General features: G+C 42.7%; 1 protein-coding gene across 4 annotated transcripts in view; it reads right to left on the reverse strand.

Annotated features, from left to right (window-relative positions):
• Positions 1–10,368, reverse strand: part of ARHGAP1 (Rho GTPase activating protein 1) — a 126,326-nt gene that overhangs the window by 40,847 nt on the left and 75,111 nt on the right. The window lies entirely within an intron of this gene.

Genomic DNA, 10,368 nt, shown 5'->3' on the forward strand with positions numbered 1-10,368 from the left:
ACTTGACTTTGACTTGGTATTCATGACTTGAGACTTGACTTGAGACATATGACTTGAAATGACTTTACTTTTTTAAGTTATTAAATATTTGCATTTTCTCAAGAGGTGTTAAAGCAAAATTAATGTGCCTGTTATGTTTCTGACACCACAGTCACTTAAAACACCTCAGTGTGTTCTGATTTTTAGGACACTGGCTGTTTAACAATGGAAATACTTAACATGTTTAGTGACTGTGGTGTTGAAACATGACCGGACGAAGGATTTTGAGCTGTTTGGTCATTCAAAGTGTTTCTTTAATATGCCAAGAAAAAAGCACTAAGCAGTTTTGTTAATGTTGAAAATAAAACAAAACCTTTCCTGACCACTGACTTAACTGATTTAAAAAGGTGAAAATAGGGGTAGATCAGTATTTTGACTTGATTTGTGACTTGACTTGCTTGACTTCTAACAGGGACTCGACTTGCTTGCTTTTCGCCACAGTAACTTGGGACTTGCTCGAGACTTGAAGGTTAAGACTTGAGACTTACACATGTGCGACTTACTCCCATGTCTGCTATAGAGGTTGCACAGACATTCCTACTCCTCCAGGATGGCACATCAATACTTGCCATTGCCAGAAGGTTTGCTGTGTCTCCCACCAGTCTCAAGAGCATGAAGGAGATTTCCAGGAGACAGGCAGTTACTCTAAAGCCCCGTACACACGCACAGATCGTCGTCATACAAACGTCGGCGGACGAAAGATCTGCCGATTGTATGCGTGTTAGTATGGTGCCTCCGACAGCTGTCTGCACACAATCTGCGGACAAGAGTCTTTCTTGCAAACATGAAAATTTTTGTCTGCGGACACCAGAACGGACAATTGTTTGCCTGTCAGTACAGAAATCAGCCGACAGACCGCAGATTTGCAAGACTGGGCATGCTCAGAAAATAAAAAACACAGGGAAAGTTAACCATTACATGACATCACTTCTGCAGTCAGCTGAAGTCTGCGGACAAAATTCTTGTGCTGTCCTTGTGCTGTCTTTGCACTTTTCAACAGACACCGACATCCCGGGGAGAAAAGACGAACATTTGTATGACGACGATCTGCGTGTGTGTATGGGGCTTAAGAGAGCTAGACAGGGCCAAAGAAGGACCTTAACCCATCAGCAGGACCGTTTACCTGCTCTTTTGTGCAAGGAGGAACAGTATGAGCACTGCCAGAGCCCTACAAAATGACCTCCAGCAGGCCACTGGTGTGAATGTCTCTGACCAAACAATCAGAAACAGACTTCATGAGGGTGGCCTGAGGGCCCAACGTCCTCTAGTGCAGTGGTCCTCAACTCCGGTGCTCAGGGCCCACTAACAGGCCAGATTTTAGGTATTACCTTGGGGAGATGCAGACTAGAGTACTGCAATCACTGAGCAGCAAATTATATCACCTGGGATGTATTTCAGTTATCTTGCAAACCTGGCCTGTTAGCAAAGATGTATAGTAATGAAGTAGAACTACTTAAGTACTGTACTTAAGTACCGAAATGCGGTATCTGTAGTACGTAGTAAGGGGGCTCTGTGTGGGGGTCTCTGATGTAAGGGGTCTCTGTGTGGGGGGTCTCTGATGTGTGGGGGTCTCTGATGTAAGGGGGCTCTGTGTGGGGGGGGTCTCTGATGTAAGGGGGACTCTGTGTGGGAGGGCTCTGATGTGGGGGGCTCTGATGTAAGGGGAGCTCTGTGTGGAGGGGCTCTGATGTAAGGGGAGCTCTGTGGGGGGCTCTATGGGGGGGGGCTCTGATGTAAGGGGGGCTCTGTGGGGATGGTCTCTGATGTAAGGGGGCTCTGTGTTGGGGGGGTCTCTGATGTAAGGGGGGCTCTGATGTAAGGGGGCTCTGTGGGGGGGGTCTCTGATGTAAGGGGAGCTCTGTGTGGGGGGTCTCTGATGTAAAGGGGGCTCTGTATGGGGGTCTCTGATGTAAAGGGGGCTCTTTGTGGGGGCTGGGGGGTCTCTGCTGTAAGGGTGCTCTGTGTGGGGGGTCTCTGATGTAAGTGGGGCCTCTGTGGGGGGTTTCTGTTGTAAGGGGGCTCCGTTGGGGGGTCTCTGATGTAAGGGGGGTCTCTAATGTAAGGGGGGCTAAGTTTGTAGTGATCATAAAAAAGAAAAAAGTCAAATGAAGTGCAAAAAAAGTGCAAGAAAAAATGTGCAGGGCGCTGGTGGGGGCGCCACAGGATCAGCTCGCACAGGGCGCTTGAACACCTAAGGCCGGCCCTGGTTGGGAGGTTCTTTCCCATTAACAGCAAATATGAAATTATATTCATCTTGTTTTGTCACATATATATATTTGAAGATTCACAATATTTTGAACTTTTTATTGACTTAGATTTCATACACTCTTCCTTTATTTCATTATTGGAATATATTGTTGTATATCACATTGGTTTATATATGATTTTGCGCACCAATAAGCTGTGGAGAAAAAAAAACATGCAGGGAAGAGAAGGAGGGATGCTTTAAAAGGGGAAGGGAGGGACATACTTTATCTGTTTTTTGTTTACAAAAAGTTACAGCCTAAGGAATTGTGATTGTCCTTTAGGTTAATCATTTGAAATAATAAAAAACAATATAATGTTCAAACTTTTGACTTCTTTCTTTAATAACTACATAACACAGTACTTGTACTTTCAGTACTTGAGTAGAATTTTTTTGAAAAAACTACTTGCAATACTTAAGTAAAAAAAATGTTGAATACTTTAGTACTTCCACTTAAGTAACTTTTTCTGCGAGCACTTCCACTTCTACTTAAGTCACTTTTTGATCGAGCACTTGTACTTTTACTGAAGTAGAAATTTCGAGTACTTTATACAAGTCTGCCTGTTAGTAGGCCCTGTAGGCCAGGGTTGAGGACCACTGCTCTAGTGGGCACGGTGCTCACTACCTGGCACCGAGAACCTCGATTGACATTTGCCATTGAACACCAGAATTGGCAGGTCCACCACTGGCACCCTGTGCTTTTCAGATGAGAGCAGGTTCACCCTAAACACATGTGACATATGTGAAAGGGTCTGGAAGCCATGGAGAATGTTATGCTGACTAACATTGTTCAGCATGACTGGCTTGGTGGTGGGTTAGTGATGGTCTGGGGAGGCATATTATTGGAGGGATTCACAGACCTCTACAGGCTAGGCAATGGCACTGTGACTGCCATTCGGTATTGGGATGAAATCTTTGGACCCATTGTCAGACCATACACTGGCGCAGTGGGTCCTGGGTTCCTCCTGGTGCACGACAATGGCCAGTTCCTGGAGGATGAAGGAATGGATACCATTGAATGGCCCTATGCTCGCCTGACCCAAATCCAATAGAACTCCTCTATACATTATGTTTTGGTCCATCTCATGCCACTAGATTTCACCTCAGTCTTTTCAGGAGCTCAGTGATTCCCTGGTGCAGATCTGGGAGGAAATACCCCAGGACATCATCCAACGTCTCAAGAGGAGCATGCCCCCGACATTGTCAGGCATGCATACAAGCACGTGGGGGCCATACAAACTACTAAGTACTATTTTGAGTTGCTGCAATAAAATTTCAGCAAAATGGACTAGCCTGCTGCATCATTTTTCACTCTCAAATCAGCCCTCTGTAGGTTGATAATTTTCATTTCCATTAAACGATGAATTCTTTCATTCCTAACACATTACCCAGTACACACATACATACATATACATATATATATATATGTGTGTGTATGTATATACATACACATACTACACGCCAATCTATAGCGGGGAGATCTTCCTATTAGAGCATCTAACGGACAGCAGAAGTCACTGGGAAAACTGACCCTTTTATTTCTGCTTCCTACTCGCATTGCCTACAAAACTATTTTAAAATTGAAAGCAGAACCTCAAGTAAAATTCTTGATCGATGACGTGCCTGTGTTCTATCCCCCTGTGAGCATCTTCACAGTTTTAGGCTAACACAACTGTGCATACCAAGACACACAGGCAGGGAGGGTCACAGTGTTGGTCTTTCCTCTCCTAGTCCTTGGGATTGCAGGAAGCAAACCAAGATAAATGCAAGCCTTTATTTTAGCTGTATTCAAACAAAGATTTAACGTTTTAATGAATACATTCCTAGATAAATGGTTATATTTTAGAACTACAAAGAGTTTAGCATGAAGTGCAAATTGTCTATACTTCCTCCAATTTTTGTCTTGTCAGTGCCGTGAAAGCTTATGCAGGGTAGCTTGTGTGTTTTGTTGTGCAATTTCCTTCCACATTCTTCCTCTTTCCATTTTTCTTTATGTTGATCAAAGGGCAAGGCAACCAACTAACATCCCTGTCAACTGAATGGAACATAGTAGTAGGAATTATATGAAGGCCAGATAGTGTGAAATGCAGGTTAGGTAAATAAATTGTAAATTCATAAGTTAGAAATGGCATGAGGGACATGGAGCTTAACCACTTGCCGACCAGTCACATTGACTGTACTGCGGCACAGTGGCTCGTTATCGTCCAGCGACGTAGACCTACGTCGCTGGACTCCTCCCCCTGTAGGTGGCGCTCGTGCGCCGCCGGAGGCGCGCTCCCGCTGTTTTCAGTCACAGCGGGAGTCGGGCCAGGGGAGGAGCGGTGGCGATCGCCGCTGCTCTTCCCCGATCGTCGGGGAATCTAGTTTGGAGATCCGCCCGCTTGTGTAAACAGAGCGGGCGGATCTCCTAAGTGACAAGGAGTGACAGATCGCAGTGTTCAGCATAGCTGAACATGCGATCTGTCCCTGACTCACTCAGTCACCTCCCCCCACACACGTCAGTAAGCACCAGGCATACATTAACCCCTCCCTCTCCAATAAAATTAACCCCTTCCCTGCCAGTGTCATTTTTACAGTAACAGTGCATATATATATATATATAACACTGATCACTGCAGTAATGTCACTGGTACCCCCAAAAGTGTCAATGTCAGTCAAGGGTCCGATCTGTCTGCCGCAATGTCACAGTCCCGCAAAAAAAAAAAAAAAATCACAGATCGCCATCATTACTCGTTAAAAAAAAAAAAAAAAAAAAAACACCAAAAATGACAGAAATCTTTCCCTTAGTAAACGCAATAACTTTTGCGCAAACCAATCAAAATACGCTTATTGTGATTTTTTTTTTACCAAACATAGGTAGCAGAAAACAAATTGGCCAAAAATTGAAAAAAATTTAGATTTTTACATTTTTGGGGGGGGGGGGGGGGGGAATTTCATATAAAATAATGTTAAAAATATTGTTATTTTTTTCAAAATAAACGCTCTTTTTTTGTTTATAGTGCAAAAAGTAAAAAATCGCACAGGTGATCAAATACCACCAAAAGAAAGCTCTGTTTGTGGGAAAAAAGGACGTAAATTTTGTTTGGGTACGGCGTCGCACGACCGCGCAATTGTCAGTTAAAGTCGCACAGCGCCGAATCGCAAAAATTTTCCTGGACGTAAGACAGCAAAATCCTCCGGTGGTAAAGTGGTTAATGCTATAAGAACGTTAGTTTCTGGTGAACACAAACAGCTTCTTCAATAAAGGAAATTTCATCACCCTGGACTGGTCTATAAGAATTCATAAAGGCACCATGAATGTCTGCATCGTGGAGGATGGTTGTAAGGTGTACTCTCGTGGATACTTAGTACCTGATTGCTTGTCGAAAATGTACCATGGCTCCTCCTCCCTTTGTTTCCGGGAGTATGGGCAGGTGAGAACGATGTACCATACATGGTGGACATGCAATAAGGTTAGACGTTACTTGATAAGACAAGCTCTGCTTAGTGAACCCATAAGAGTTCCCAGACCTTGAAATACTTTATATGCTTTGCGACTAAATTCGATATCACGGCAGCTTTTAAGATCCCAGTAGTGGACCCAACGATGACTAAACGTAAACTACATTGGATAATGATTAACGAAAAGATGGTTAGCATTTTACGTGATATTTCTACAAGGTTTGAAGCCTGTGGCCAAGCTGTATACAATCCTTAAACCCTTTTTGCTCTGGCAGCTGGGTTTGGTGCGTGGGTGGACTATATCTTCTAATTTTTTGCTCTGGTAGCTGGGTTTGGTGCGTGGGTGGGCTATATCTCCTCATTTTTTGCTCTGGCAGCTGGGTTTGGTGCGTGGGTGGACTATATCTCCTCATTTTTTGCTCTGGCAGCTGGGTTTGGTGCGTGGGTGGACTATATCTCCTCATTTTTTGCTCTGGCAGCTGGGTTTGGTGCATGGGTGGACTAGATCTCCTAATTTTTTGCTCTGGTGGCTGGGTTTGGTGCACCCATGAACTACAGTGGATCCAGAAAGTATTTCTCTGTACTTCACTTTTTCCACATTTTGCTATGTTACAGCCTTATTCCAAAATGGAATAAGTTCATTATTTTCCTCAAAATTCTACAAACAATACCCCATAATGACAACGTGAAAGAAGTTTGCTTGAAATCTTTGCAACTTTATTAAAATTAAAAAAAAATAATAATAATAATAATAATAATCACTGTACATAAGTGTTTACAGCCTTTGCCATGACACTAAAAATTGAGCTCAGGTGCATCCTGTTTCGATTGATCATCCTTGAGATGTTTCTACAACTTGATAGGAGTCCACCTGTGGTAAATTCAGTTGATTGGACATGATTTTGAAAGACACGCACATGTCTATATCAGGTCCCACAGTTAACGGTGCATGTCATAACACAAACCAAGACATGAAGTCCAAGAAATTGTCTGTAGACCTCTGAGACAGGATTGTATTGAGGCGCAGATCTGGGGAAGGGTACAGAGACATTTCTGCAGCATTAAAAGGTCCAAATGAGCGCTGTGGCCTCCATCATCCGTAAACGGAAGATGTTTGGAACCACCAGGACTCTTCCTAGAGTGGGCCGCCCGAGCAATCGAGCGAGAATGGCCTTAGTCAGGGAGGTTACCGATGGTCACTCTACAGAGCTCCAGCGTTTCTCCGTGAAAAGAGGAGAATTTTCCAGAAGAACAACCATCTCTGCAGCACTCCACCAATCAGGCCTGTATGGTAGAGTGGCCAGACGGAAGCCACACCTAAGTAAAAGGCACAATAGCCCACCTGAAGTCTCCCAAAAGGCACCTGAAGAACTCTCAGACCATCAGAAACAAAATGGTCTGATGAAACAAAGATTGAACTCTTTGGCCTGAATGGCAAGCCTCATGTCTGGAGGAAACCAGGCACCGCTCATCACCTGGCCAACACCATCTCTACAGTGAAGCATTGGGGGTGGCAGCATCATGCTTTTCAGTAGCAGGAACTGGGAGACTAGTCAGGATAGAGGGAAAGATAAATGCAGCAAGGTACAAAGACATCCTTGATGAAAACCTTCTCAAGAGCACTCTGGACCTCAGACTGAGGCAAAGGTTCATCTTCCAACAGGACAATGACCCTAAGCACGCAGCCAAGCCAACAAAGGAGTAGCTATGGGACAAGTCTGTGAATGTCCTTGAGTGGCCCAGCCAGAACCCAAACTTGAACCTGGCTGAACATCTCTGGAGGGATTTGAAAATGGCTGTGCACTGATGTTCCCCAGCCAACCTGATGGAGCTTGAGAGGTCCTGCAAAGAAGAATGGGAGAAACCGCCCATAAATACCTGTGCCACGCTTGTGGCATCATACTCAAAATGACTTGAGGCTGTAATTGGTGCCAAAAGTGCTTCAACAAAGTATTGAGCAAAAGCTGTGAATACTTACAGTATGTAAAGTGATTTTTTTTTGTAGTTGGTTTTTAATATATTTGCAAAGATTTCAAACAAACTTTTTTCATGTTGTCATTAAGGGGTATTGTTTGTAGAATTTTGAAGAATATAATGAATTTAATCCATTTTACAATAAGGCTGTAACATAACAAAATGTGGAAAGAGTGAAGCGCTGTGAATAATTTCTGTATGCACTGTATATCCCCTCTTCTACCGATTTTCATTTTATGCACTGGGGGCTGGGTTTGGCGCACGGGTGAACTATACCTCCTCTACTAGCTCTTCTCTTTCTACCCTCTTTTTCTTTCTTCTCACCCTTTGATGAAACAACAATCTTTTATTATTTATGGTGAGTGGTATTGTACTATGCTAGTCATGCTTATGCCTTTTTCCAGAATAAAATGGGTACGTGGCTTCAGCCTACCTTATTCTTGATCCTTGAGGATTCAACACACCTGCTCCTTCGTCTTCTACTGGACCGTTCTTAGCTGACTTAGGACTCTATTTCAACCCATATAAGCTTACAACAGTGTTAATTTTGGCAGCAAAATTTAAACTAAAGGCGTACACACGTAGCGGTGGTTGGCCGTAAATATTCGGCCGCCGAACGATCGGCCGATTGTCGGCTTGTTAGTATGATGCTTCCGACAACCGACTGCGACTTTTCGGCCAAACAGAATCGGGTGTGCAGCCTTTAAAATTTTTGTTGGCCGTCACCAGAACAGCCGATTGTTCGCAAGTCAGTACAGAATTCGGCCGACAAACAGCAGATGAGCAAGACTGGGCATGCTCAGAGAAAAAAAAAAAAAAGACACGGAAAGTTAACCATCACATGACATCACTTCTGCAGTCGGCTGTTGTTGGCCGACAAAATTCGTGTGCAGTCTTTAGCACTTTTCAGCCGACAGGACAGCACCAGACAAAAGTCGGCCGATCGCTCGGCCAACATTCGGTACGTGTGTACGGGGCTTTAGTTTTAGCCATAGTTTTAGACTAAAATGCAATTTTAGTTTTAGTCATATGTTAGTCTGGACTAAAATGCTATTTTAGTTTAAGTCGTTTTTTAGTCATCTGAATTGTTTTAGTCAGGTTTTAATCTACTAAAATCTCCAGTACATTTTAGTCAACTACAAATTGAATTGGTTTAGATAAATTGTAATGAATTATTTAAACATTTCTGTAGAATTTCCAAACTAATTATATACCCCTGGAGTAAATATCGAATAATATATTATTTATGGTATTAAGGTTTAACCACTTTAGCCCCGGAGATTTTGCTGCTTAATGACCAGGCCCTATTTTGCGATTTGGCACTGCGTTCGTTTAACGGACAAATCGCGCGGTTGTGCGACGTTGTACCCAAATAAAATTGACCTATTTTTTTCCCCACAAATAGAGCTTTCTTTTGTTGGTATTTGATCACCTGTATGATTATTTTTTTTGCGTTATAAACAAAAAAAAGAGCGACCATTTTGAAAAAAAAAAAACACAATATTTTTCACATCCTGCTCTTTGTGTTCTGTCTAGTACTTGGTCACCAGAACAGGAAGTGCGGGAAAATATCCCTCATGAGAACAGACAAGAAGAAAAGACAGGGTTGTAAACTTTCCTCACTCTACTGGATCATTTTTTATTGCTGCTGCTTGTGTCCCTGTTAAAAGGTATTTCTTCTCGCCTCCTGTTACCACGAACACCCGTTAACTAGGTAGTAAGTGGGGAGATTTTACTTCACTTGCAGCATTATCCAAAACTCAATACTTGAACTAGAAACAAAGACGAGGTTTTAACCCTACCCTTTCTATTTAAGGCCCCTTTCACACTATTGCGACGCAATTGCGGCGCGATTTTTGCCGCGATTTTTAAAGCAATGGCAAGGCTGTATGCCTCAAAACACATTAAAATCGTGGCAAAGTAGTGCAGGAACTACTTTGAAGTCGGTGCGACTTCAAAACGCACTGATATGAATGGGGCTCATTGAAAATAATGGAAAACGACTTGTCATGCGATTTTGCAGTCCAAAATCGCGGGACAAGTCGCACTAGTGTGAATGGGGCCTAAAACCAGAAAGAAAGCTTTGACAGAATTTAAGCTTTAATTCCTAGCATGCTCTGTTTGCATGGCGAGCATACTTTATGTTCTAATGTTTATGAGAATTTCCTCCAGGTGTTTCCAATCCCTACTACAAACCTGAAGCTCACAGTGCACATTACAATCTGATCACACAATCTTTGTAAAAACCTTTAGAACTACCAAATCTATGTCATGTTAGGACCTACCTAAACTATCCTAACAATTTGTATCCAATCAGGCTGACATTGTACTAAATAGTTGTTGGTATATCTAAAGGAGATTGTACCATGTGTGGTGTGAGCATGTCTATATACGATTATCCCAGTGCACCGCTGTCTTATATGTGATCAAACGTGCTCAAAACATAACATGCGTGACAAAACCTACATCAAAACAACAAATTCCATCAATAAAATATTCACTAAAACATCATGCATAATGTCCTTCTATATAAACGAAATTCATGAATCAGTAAGTGCTGTGTAGTCCTCCTATATAGTTCTGTGTGGCTCAAAGAATCAGTGCTGATATATAAATGTGCCAAAGATGTTATTCATACCCTAAATAATTCATGCAAATTGATCGATTAA

Source organism: Pelophylax lessonae (assembly GCF_965119305.1).
Source record: "Pelophylax lessonae genome assembly, chromosome: 10".
Lineage (NCBI taxonomy): Eukaryota > Metazoa > Chordata > Amphibia > Anura > Ranidae > Pelophylax > Pelophylax lessonae.